This window comes from Phoxinus phoxinus (assembly GCF_949152265.1).
Source record: "Phoxinus phoxinus genome assembly, chromosome: 19".
Lineage (NCBI taxonomy): Eukaryota > Metazoa > Chordata > Actinopteri > Cypriniformes > Leuciscidae > Phoxinus > Phoxinus phoxinus.
In genome coordinates, this window is record NC_136894.1 from 17,563,264 (window position 1) to 17,575,234 (window position 11,971).

At 40.3% G+C, this 11,971-nt stretch overlaps 1 long non-coding RNA gene across 1 annotated transcript; it reads right to left on the minus strand.

Moving 5' to 3' along the window:
• Window positions 1–101: 101 nt before the first annotated feature.
• Window positions 102–1,490, minus strand: LOC306987175. Its single transcript, XR_013795113.1, has 3 exons — window positions 1,333–1,490; window positions 1,133–1,229; window positions 102–935 (listed from the first exon to the last, which is right to left on the minus strand). It is a non-coding gene; the product is annotated as an uncharacterized lncRNA (long non-coding RNA).
• Between the last annotated feature and the right edge of the window lie 10,481 nt (window positions 1,491–11,971).

An 11,971-nucleotide genomic window follows, 5' to 3' on the forward strand; every position in this document is an offset into this window, starting at 1 on the left:
TTTCACGCCAAGATGTCTTTTAACTAGACCTCCAGCACCTTGATTTAGACAAGAGGGCTCTCACACACAGATACTAAAGTAATGACAGAGACGTGGTATTTCAGTATAAAAGTATGAAAATATTTATTATTAAATAATTCAGTAAAAAACTGTCTGGGGTTTATCTCTCAAAATAGTGCGAGGCGATACAGCTTAGGCCCCATAGGCCAGCCAGAGGAGGGTAGTGGCTGCCACCAGGAATATCAAAATACAAACAAATAATGGTTTAAAATGGAGCAGCTGTTCAGGAGAGGTTACCTGTCCTGGAAGAGAAGTGAAACCGACACACCACCCGTGCTGCTGGTTCTGTTGCCTATTCACACAGACACGCGCACACACACACACACACACACAGGCACAGGAACTACAAAGAGTGATCACTGCAAATAGTGAGGTGCACGTTACCACTACAAATACTGTGTGCAATGCGAGGAGAGGAGGACTCAAATCCAGCGACCAGCCCCACGAACAGCTCCAACACTGGTTCTCCGGAGAAGAGAAGGAAAGATTGGTGTTACTATCAAACTAACTGGCTAGATCCGGAATAAGCAAAGCTAAATGTTAGCCTTACCACCATACCACAGCAAGCTACTGGGGCAGCCAATACCACACCTATTACAGACACGCACAAAAACAAATAAAATAAAAAGAACCAAAATAAAGCAAAAGTTACAATCAGATTAAATTCACAGGAGGCAAAGCAGCAGTGACAATCTTTCTGAAGGGAGAACAAACACAATTAAAATCCATTGTGTACAGTAAATACAACCTAAACCCGTATCAGTCAATGATAAATGATACAGTTACAATAACCAAGATTTCTTTTTACCTCTAGGAATACAACACTGAACACAAACGGAAATGGGGCTCCCTGGTTACCTCCCCCGTATGCGAACCTACATGAAAACACACACAAGCATAGTTCACATACAAAATAGCTCATTATACATTAAGGCTGTTGATTGGTCACATTCCCAAGGATTTACAGTGAAAGTCATATTTATCGTAGATCAACTTACTGTAAACATGCATATATAAACACACTACATGGCGAGCATTGCTCTATTACTGTGAGCCATACGGCCAATGTTACCTCCAAACGTCTTCCAATAGATATTGACAGACCACGCGCGCACAGCGTCTTCCACCCAAGACCTTCGGTAGACCAACAATATGCTACCCGGAAGCGTCTGGTACACAGTCAAACATTGTTATTGTTGTCAAACAGTTCCACTTCACGCACAGCTAGCTAGAATAACACGTTTGCAATAAAAATGGAGTGTTGACACATACCTTTCATAGGCGACAGCACAGCGAACACAGTGTAAAGAAGATGTACGAGCCGAGGGATTCTTAGTTTTCCACCCGATGTGCTGGTTTTATACAAAATGCCATTGACGCTAATGCATGACTAGCCACTTACAAGCTAACTAGAGGGCGTGGCTGAGGGGAAGAGGGCTACGGTGGGAAAACAAGGACAAACTTAATACAGCAGTTACTCTGCCGGTTACACATGATTACCTCGTTTGCTATTTAATGATTAACTAAGTTATCAAGAGGCTGACATGTTTTCTAAGAACAAGTAAATGTCTGATCTCTCTTCATTGTACATATCTACAATCTTTCTGTTTGTGCAACAATTAAATCATAAGGGTTTACATAAGGGAATTTTTTTGCATTACAGTAATGTTAATGGGATGCGAATAGATGCGTAGATGCAAATCGATTTGGGGTTCAGGTAACAGTGCATCAATTATAGATAGTGTTTTTAACTGAGGAAAAACTGACCAAATTAATATTGTTTTAAGAATAGATGCCAAACTGTTTAGATGTGAATGATACAGCTTGCATCAGGTGAGAGAGGGCAAATACTCCTCAAGACACTGCCAGGCGCTTTACCCGGATTTCAAAAGCACTCCCTCTCTTTTTTCTGTCTCTATTAGATGGCCTGAGGCTGTGGGTTTAGAAGTATATGCACAGACGGCGTGGATGGAGAGAACTCAATGTCAGTGAAATGCCACATCAACTGTTTGAATGTATGCATTCAGTTTAAACTTTAAATCTGGCTCTAGCCTCCCAGACCTATAGTGGACACCTGACAATCTCATTCTGAATTCTGAGAACTGTGAAAAACTACCAAGGCTGGCCAATTCTCAGTAATAAGCTTCACTTACATACAGTAGTGGTTCAAAATCAGAGAGAACTGATTTGCTTGGCTGTGTGTTAACAGCCCCAGTCACTCCACTCAGTGCTGATTGAATGGCCTTGCTGACTCTTAAATAACTTCCAACATGTTTGAAATTATCACTGGCAGTCGGTGGGATGGAATTTCATAGACCTTAGTCAGGACGAAAGCCACATTGAATTTTATGCAGATTAAAATGAGGCTTTGAGACTTTATATGACTTACAAAAAATGTTTATGGAGATTTTGTCCACTGAAGGTTTCTTTGGACAGATGTTTTGTCAGCTGAACAATTGACCGTTCGCAAAACCCCGCCCTCTAACGGTTCTCGTCCAATCCTAGCTCAGCAACTGTAACTAAGGAGGAGGACCTCCGTCAAACATTCCGATTTCAGCAAGATAGTGCAATGATGCGCCTATGGCATGAGGTCTGCACGGGCTTAAAACTTGCTGTATTTTATGATTGCTTGCAACTATTATTAAAAAATAGGCTACAAACACGTTTCACTACGGCACTGCGGCCCCTCATCAGTCAGCAAACAAAAAGAGAAAAAGCACGGACTTACTAATTACGAAACTTTGATGTGGTTGAACAGGTAGGCTACACAGTCACAAATTCCTCTGGAACTCAAACATTAAACTTCAAAACAAAGTTCGCGCAGTTGCACAACTATTTACGCAAATATATCCATATCAGTCGGCTACGAGTTATGAATGAAGAGAACCGCATCGAGAGTTGATGGTTTCAGCGCGTCCTCTGATTGCAGTGTTGTGACTGAAATAGCGCGCGCGGGAGCACATGCGCAAAACAGTTTTGTAAAATGATATATGATCAAATAAAAATTATTGATATATAATTTTACAAAACTGTTTTGTGCATGTGCTCCCGTGCGCTATTCTGTCTATACTTTATGTCGTGCCCTGGAGGATATGTCTGCTGCATTACTCCAAAACCAATCACTTAATGTATGGATCTCAACCCAGCCATGGCTATGGTTCTCAATTGTTTGACGGGCGTAGTAACAATAACTAAGGGGCGTGGCTTTTGCGAACGGTCAATTGGCATGTTGTTAAACTACAGTACAAAACCACTGAACACACCTTTATCCCTCACTGGCCTCATTGTCATTCCTGTCAAAAACTAAATATGGTGCTACCTTGATTCACATTAGGGAAATTTCAGCAAAATTTTGTGGGCAAAAAATGCCCATAGTCAATAGCATAGACTTGTATGAAGCATCGCTCAAACAGAAGCCACTTTCAAACCATGCAGCTTTCTGTTGGTCAGCGCAGAGAATTTGTGTGACCAACTTGAATACAAAAGCTGCGTGGAACATTTAGCATTTGCGCAAAACTTCCGTTCACATGAATTCCTATTGAATTGGCTGGATTTTACAAGCTTATTTTTGCAGAGCATCGGTATTTCATCTGTCTCTTTTATTGTTTCACAGGTAAAATAAGATACTGACATGACGATGGGAATGTTTAAGAAAGTAATTGGGACGTTTTTAAAGGGGTGATAAAGTATAATTTCACTTTTCTAACTTTAGTTAGTGTGTAATGTTGTTGTTTGAGCATAAACAACATCTGCAAAGTTACAACGCTTAGAGTTCAAAGCAAAAAAAGATATTTGCTTTTAAAGAAAAGGACTACAACAAACGGCTGGTACTAGGGACTAACACGACATTCCTCCGGGGTTAGTGACATCAGCAACCCTAAAATGTACATAAATCCCACCCCCGGGAACACGCAGTCCATGTTGAGGAAAAGTTGTTGTATAAGAGTAGCTACATTTGTGAGTCAGCTCAAACTTTAGCATCCATCTTTTCACATGCAATAGAAAGTCACTCTGTGTGCATCTCACAACAGTTCCTATACGGGCGATTTATAGATAACCATGACAGAATATCCTAATTGAAGATAGTTAACTCCACATCAGCAACATAAATACATCAACTAACCATTCAGAGACGTCCTGTTGCATTTTACATGTTGTCACTTCTTCTTGAGTCTCTCCATCTTTGTTTGACTCCATTTTAACATTAAAGACAGAACGGGTTCTGTCATTTTTAGTGTGTCTGCGTGAGGTAATCGCAGCTGCTAACACATGAGCTCTTGAAACCCCGCCCTCTGCAGCAGCTCATTTGCATTTAAAGGGCCAGGCACAAAACGTTAAGTTTTTGCAAACCCTAAACAAGTGACAACTTTAGCATGCTTTATAAAAATATCTGTGGGGTATTTTGTGCTAAAACTTCACACACACACACACTCTGGGGACATCAGAGATTTATTTTACATCTTGTGAAAATGGCATTTTACCAAACTTTTAAGTGACTTTTCCTGTTCTAATGTGTTTATACAAATTTATTAACTTGAGGGTCATGAATGCAAATGATTAATTGTTTATTAAATGCATTCAAAAGTATTAAAAGTTATACAGCATTATTGAAATGTTTGAACACATTGGCAATGCGAAGTTGCTTGTTATTTTTGTGTTTTAATTGAGGAGTTAAATATATCTGTTGCATTAACCATTCAATCGCTATTGTGAGTGCTTTGCACACACACACGCTTAACAGTGTCAACTGCAGCTAGATATAGCAGAATGATAACTTACAATGGTGTATCCTTATTTCTACTATTTTTATTGTTATTTTAAAGGGTTAGTTCACCCAAAAATGAAAATGTCATTAATTACTCACCCTCATGTCGTTCCAAACCCGCAAGACCTTTGTTCATCTTCTGAACACAAATGAAGACATTTTTGATGAAATCCGAGAGCTTTCTGAACCATCCATAGGCAGCAACGTAATTACCACTTTCAAGGCCCAGAAAGGTAGTGCATCATTAAAATAGTCCATGTGACTCCAGTGGTTCAACTTTAATGTTATGAAATGACGGGAATACTTTCAGTGGGCAAAAACAAAAATAACGACTTTATTCAACAATCTCTTCTCTTCCCTGTAATTCTACTATGCTATCCACTTAGTAAAGGGCAGCGCAGCACTGGGCCTTGAAAGTTGCAATGATGTTCCTGCCTATGGATGGTTCAGAAAGCTCTGATTTCATCAAAAATATCTTAATCTGTCTTTCCGAAGATGAAAGGAGGTCTTACGGGTTTGGAAGTAATGAGAGTGAGTAATTAATGACATTTTTACTAAACTAACCCTGTAATTTGTGATGGATATGGATGGGTCGCGGTCTTCGAATAGTCGAACTGCGTGCGATTCAAGCTTTTTCAAATATCGTTATATTTCCGTGCAATTCCAATGTGTTCTAAATAATTGACGCTGTGCCTACTGTCACAGACTGCGCAGCAGGGTATTTTCCTGTCGGGGACACAAGGTGTCGCTAACATGAATGAAACCCCCTACTTCGCGATCTAAGCTACCTGCGTTGTGTACATAGTGTAAACAAACAAACAACAGAAGAAGTGCGATGTCGTGACCTTGTGACCGTTAACTCTGCGACCAACCATGCAACAACCAAGAAACTCCGTGTGGGACTCGTTTAAAAAGGGACTCGTTTAAATTATGCCAAGCAATACAGCTGGCATACCACACCTCCACAACAACGATGCATAGCCACCTGAGATCAAAGCACCCGGCAGCAGTATCATCCTTCTCAGGCAGCACTCAGCAGTCAATGGCTAGTTTCTTGGGTAGACGCAAGTTGGATGCTAGGTGCACTGAGCAGATCACTATGCTACTTACTAAGATGATAGCTAAGGATATGCTCCCCATCTGCTCTGTTGAAGGAGAAGGTTTCAGGGAGCTAATGAAATTCATTAAGCCTGAATACACCATTCCAACAAGAAAGACAATCACCACGAATTCATGAACTTGAATGGGACTCACAGTCCAGTTTCGCACACACACTTCAACTTGCAATAAACGATGGTTTCAAACTACTGAACATAAAACACATAATTGGAGCTGCTAATCGCCTAGTTTCCCATTTCCATCACAGCACAGTTGCAACACAGGCACTAAAGCAAAAGCAACAACTCCAGAATTTACCTGAGCATAAGTTAGTGCAATCCTGTAAGACCAGGTGGAATTCAGTATATGACATGTTCGAGCGCTAATTGGAGCAGAGATGTGCCGTGTGTGCTGCCTTATCAGACGTGAGTGTCACTAAGCTATGAGATGCATGCTACCTAGAATTGATGAAAGTTGGATTGTAATGGAGGAGGTCTTACCCGTGTTGCACTTGCTAAAATGTGCCACCACTGCCTTGTGTGGGGAATATTACGTGTCCATCTCCATGGTGTACCCTGTGATCGTAACTTTACTGTCCAAGCATCTCAAAGAAATCCCAGGGGAGAACGCCAAAGTCAAGGGATTCAAAAGCACAGTGTCTCTCTCACTGGAAAGGAGATTTGGACCTACAGAAGTCAGCAACGCTCGAAAGGTTGCATACATCGCATCATTCCTAGACCCAAGGCACAAGCATCTGAGATTTGCAACAGATGAGGTTAGAGGCGTTGTGCAGGCCGAAGTCAGAGACCTCCTGCCACTGAAGGCACGGAGGAATCGGGAGAAAGGCCTGCTGAACCACTGGCGGCTAAAAATCCATGAAATGACGCCCTCTCTGCTGCAGCGATTGCTGTCTTGTTTGGCAAGGATAACATAGATCAGACAGCAACAGCCACAACCGAACTCTTGCAATACTGCCAAGACATATGCCCACCAATGAATGCTAAACCCATGACATGGTGGAAGGCCAATGAGAAGAAATATCCCCGCCTTGCAAAGTTAGCAATCTCCTACTTGAGTGTGCCTGCAATTTCTGTGCCATCCGACCAGGTGTTCTCCGTGGCTGGACTAATTGTTAATAGGTTGCACTCGCGTCTCCTTCCAGAACATGTTGACATGCTAATTTTTTTTAACAAGAATATGACATATGCCTAAACGTTGGGCTATAAATAGTTACATTGATTGAAATTATTAATTTGTTTAAAAAGTAGGCTATTGCCAGTAACAAGGCAGGTTCGCATAAAATAATTGGCATGTATCCTACCTCATTTATTAAAATTTTTTATCTAACGAGCATCTGGTTTGGCTATGCAGAAACGAACTGTCCTGCTTATTTTTTTTTCCTTCCAATTAGAATACTATGTAAAAAAAACAAAAAAAAAACAATCTAGTTTGGGGCGGCAGGGAACTTGCACTTGCACAGTGGCTCAGTGGTTCATGTAGGTTGTCTACAATCCGGAAGATTGGTGGTTCCATCCCCGAATTCCACCTGACCAAGTGTCGAGGTGTCCATGAGCAAGACACCTAACCCCAGCTGCTTCCGACGAGCAAAAGTACAAAAAAGGTTAAAGAATCATAAAATAAAAGAGAGCGCTTCAGTGATTGCTTCTTCAATACAGTATTGGTCCTGAATGGAGCAAATGATAAAAGCATACATGTATCACAGATCCTCAATACATTACATTATCAATACATATCTCACTTTTCTTTCACAGTAAAGACTAACTGTGAACATAAGTAACTTCAAGCATGTCTCATCACACTATGGGCGTGTGACATTTACAATTGGCACACTGACACTCAAATCTCAAGTTATTTCCAAACAGAAAACACATTTTCAGACTGAATATTTCCCTTGAACCAGTAAATAACACTATTAAATTTATGACAACAATGAGGTTGAGATATCAATTACATGTTCATATCTCAACAATGTTCACTCCATCCTGTAATGTATTTCCTACAATAAAGTGACTTACAAGATTGATGAAAACTAATGAAATGCATAACTCATTTAACATGGAGTTAATTACCCAAATGCAGGTTTAAGCTAACTCATAAAACTGAAACAACAGTATGAACTCTAATATATTGAAATATCGTTGACATGATGACTCTCCTTCTCGTGTATAGCCGGCTAACGCGCTAATCGTGAGGCATAGATTCTAAACATGTTCTCAGGCATGCTAACTCATGACACACTATCAGTAAACTAAAACAAACTAATTTCAATCTGTACAACTCATCAGTATAGTAATAAACAAAGTTAATAATCAAAACTGAAGTGTTTTAGTTACCTGAAGAAGAAGTAAAAAAGGTTGAAGAATCATAAAATAAAAGAGAGCGCTTCAGTGATTGCTTCTTTAACACTGTATTGGTACAGAATGGAGCAAATCACGGCTGCGCGCCACATACCGACGTGTGTGATGACGTCATCCCGCTGCTATGCCAAATTAAAATAATTAAATCCATTCCTGCACATAACGCTCTTGTTTTGTTTACCTAAAGCACAAATAAGCATTTAAACAATATTAGCAATGACATCAAGAAAATAACATTGAACAATTCTAGAATATATTTGAAGAAATTAACAAAAACATAAAATTCACTATATCACACTAGCGTATTATTATTATTATTATTATTATTATTATATATATTAACAATTAGCGCTCCATTTTTCTGGCTGCTCTCTTAAGGTGCTGCTCTCTCCTGACTGTGGTAGTTATACCACGGCGTTGGTCTATTTCTTTTAATCTTCTTTAGTGGCTCGAGGACAATCGGGTTTGGATGTTCGGATGGCTGATAGCAGTGAGTCCCAAACTTTGGCTTTGGCTGTGTTGCCTTCGCTGGAAACTATAAGTCCCGTTAAACAGACTGTCATCAGGCAAAGACAAAAGGGTTTAAACCCAGCTGTGAGAAAACATTGCAAAATGAACTTTTTTCAAACTCTCAATCACTCATTCTCTGGGACCCACGCTCCAAACATAAGGGATTATTAGGTGGACACTTAAACATCCGTAGTATCGTTTCAAAGAGTAATCAACTGGAACACTTATTGCTTGACTCTAATCTTTGTTTGGTATTTTGGAAACATGGCTAAACAAATTCTCTTGACAGATACAAGGGTAAAGGGGGAGGATTATTAATCTATATTAAAGAGACAATTAGATGCAGTCTCATTGCGTGGTTGCATGTAACCGATATGGAATGTTTTGGATTGAATATTTCATTGTCTCCAGAAATGTCCTTTACTGTTGTCTGTCTGTATCGACCATCATCATCTAACAGTTTGTTTTATTAGCAGCTATACATAATACTTAAAGAATGTGATAGTAAAAAAGAGCTTATACTAATGGGTGATTTCAATATAAATTGGGAAAATAAATCAGATAGAAAAAAAACTTAGAGATAACAGACCAGTTCAGTCTTACTCAATTGGTGCAAGGACCAACTAGAGTAACTAGTTCATCGCAGACACAAATTGATCGGATGTTCACAAACAGACCTGAAAGAATAACAAAATCTTTTAACTTGTTAACTGGCTTGTCGGATCATAATATTACACTATTGGTACGGAAACTCACCAGAAAACTATTTGAAAACACCATCAAAACAATACCACCAGAGGATTCCAAAAAACGAGATGAATAACTTTGAAACTGCCTTAAAACAAATTAACTGGTCAAACATTTTATCGAGTAAAGAAGTTGAGAACAGCTGCAAAACATTTTTAACAACAATAAATAAAGTAATGTCCTCCTTCACAAGGAAGGTGCAATACAAACCTAGACATAAAAATACTTTACCATGGCCAAATGAAAATATTCAACAACAAATGAAAGATAGGGACCTGGCATTGAAAAGAGCACTCAAATTATGTATTATGGCGCTTTTCCATTACCAGTACCAGCTCGACTCGACTCGCCTCGTCTCGGCTCGGCTCGCATTTCGCTCCGTTTTCCATTGCAGATAGTACCTCCACAATAGTACCTGGTCATCATAGCGACGCGACACACACCCGCTACCCACACACACAGGACAATGGAGGAAATCGAGTGTATGCTGTTTTACATAATATTAGTAATGGGTATATCACGCAATCTCTGGCAAAACTACTTAAAAATGTCGGGGTTATTCAGGATACTCCGTCTGGCGCGTGCAATGATGGAGCAGTGAATAGTGACGATTCTCTCTGACCAATCAGCAGTCTGCCGTGTGTCACGTCACATTTTAGTATCGCCTCAGCTCGCCTCGGCTCGCTTAGAACCTCGCTGAAGGTGATACGAAAAAAAGTACCTGGAAGCAGGTACCGGTACAACTTTTACACAGTGGAAAACCAAACAAAGGCGAGTCGAGTCGAGGCAAGGCGAGCTGGTACTGTGCAGTGGAAAAGCGCCATTAGTAGTGATGGGTTTAACTTTACATCACTTCGAAATAAGTGAGTAAGGAATATAAAGGCTATTGTCAGGTTTGGCATAGATGAAGCAGACAGAATGGTAAGTTAATGTCTTTCATTTGCAGAATGGATCGGTACAGCGAAACAGGTGAGTAACCAGTTGTATATCAGATGAATGCTTAACTGAAGTGTAACCAAGTCTCTCTCGCTCTCTCTCTCTCTCTCTTGCAGATGATGAAGAAGGAGTTCCTTAGAAGATGGAATGATGATTGGCTGAGAAAATTGAGATCGTAGGTAGGAATGCAGGTAAGTATAGCAGAGAGTCTGTATCATGTGTAGACGAGATCAGACGAGGAGTGAAGGGAGAGTGCTGAATATAAAGGTGAGCTGGTAATGAAATCCAGGTGACGGTGATTACTACTTAGAGGAAAGTGAGTGCAGGTGTGTGCCAAGGAGAATTCTGGGGAGTGTGGTGCAGAGACAGATGAGGAAGACAGATGGTGATTGTGACATAACTCCCCCCTCCCGCTAGGCGTGACCCGGGGGGTGGGCATCCGTGACGGGGAGGTGAACCGGATGAAGGACGGACTCCAGGATGGTCCAGACGACCAAGGCAGAGCAGACTAGTCAGGGGACCACGGCACAATTCAAATGTGCGCATTGACCACAAACGCAAATCAGTTCTGACTGGATCTCTTCCCCAATCGTCCCTCCCTAACATTTCCGTTTAGTTTCTATTCGTTGACGAAAATGTCAGTACATTTTCGTCATAGTTGTCGTCATTTAAAACTGGTTTTTATTTAGTTATCGTCTCGTTTTCGTCTGTGAAAAAAAATGTCGTTGACGAAAATAATGACGAAAATTATTCGTCAACGAAATTAACACTGCTTGGCACTGAATGGTGAGTGCGCGCTCTAATGCAAGGCACGCTTTCATTTGTATAGAGTCTATCACTATACCTAGGAAAGAAATACTCTGGCTGGGAGACAGTGTGCTCTTGGAGGTATTGATCCTGATACCCAAGTATTCTAGATGGCTGAGGAGCCAGGATCTGTGAGTTATCAACTGAGCCTTCGATTGAGCTATAATCAGCTAATCGTCGAGGTAGTTTAACACACGCACTCCCCGCTATCTCAGAGGGGTAAGTGCTGGGTCCATTCACTTCATAAATATGCGAGGTGCTAGCGATAGGCCGAATGGTAGTACTGTGTACTGGTAAGCTTGCACCTCGAAGGCGAATCTCGAGCACGCACTCACCATTCAGCGCCTAGCAGTGTTAATTTCGTTGATGAATAATTTTCGTCATTATTTTGTCAACGACATTTTTAATTAGATTTAATTGAAACAAATAAATATATCTGCTTGAAAGAATAAAGAATGATGTATGTAAGTTAAAGACTGCATAATCATTCATTGAAGGAAAAAAAAGACTGTTCTACTTTAGGAGAAGTACTTTTATTAAATTTTAAGATATTATTTTATGTCACAGTGCTAAATATGTGTCTGTATTGCATGTTCAAACTTATATTATATTCATATTAACAGGTTAATATATGTTTTCTACGGGAATATATCATGGGTTTGGAAATTTT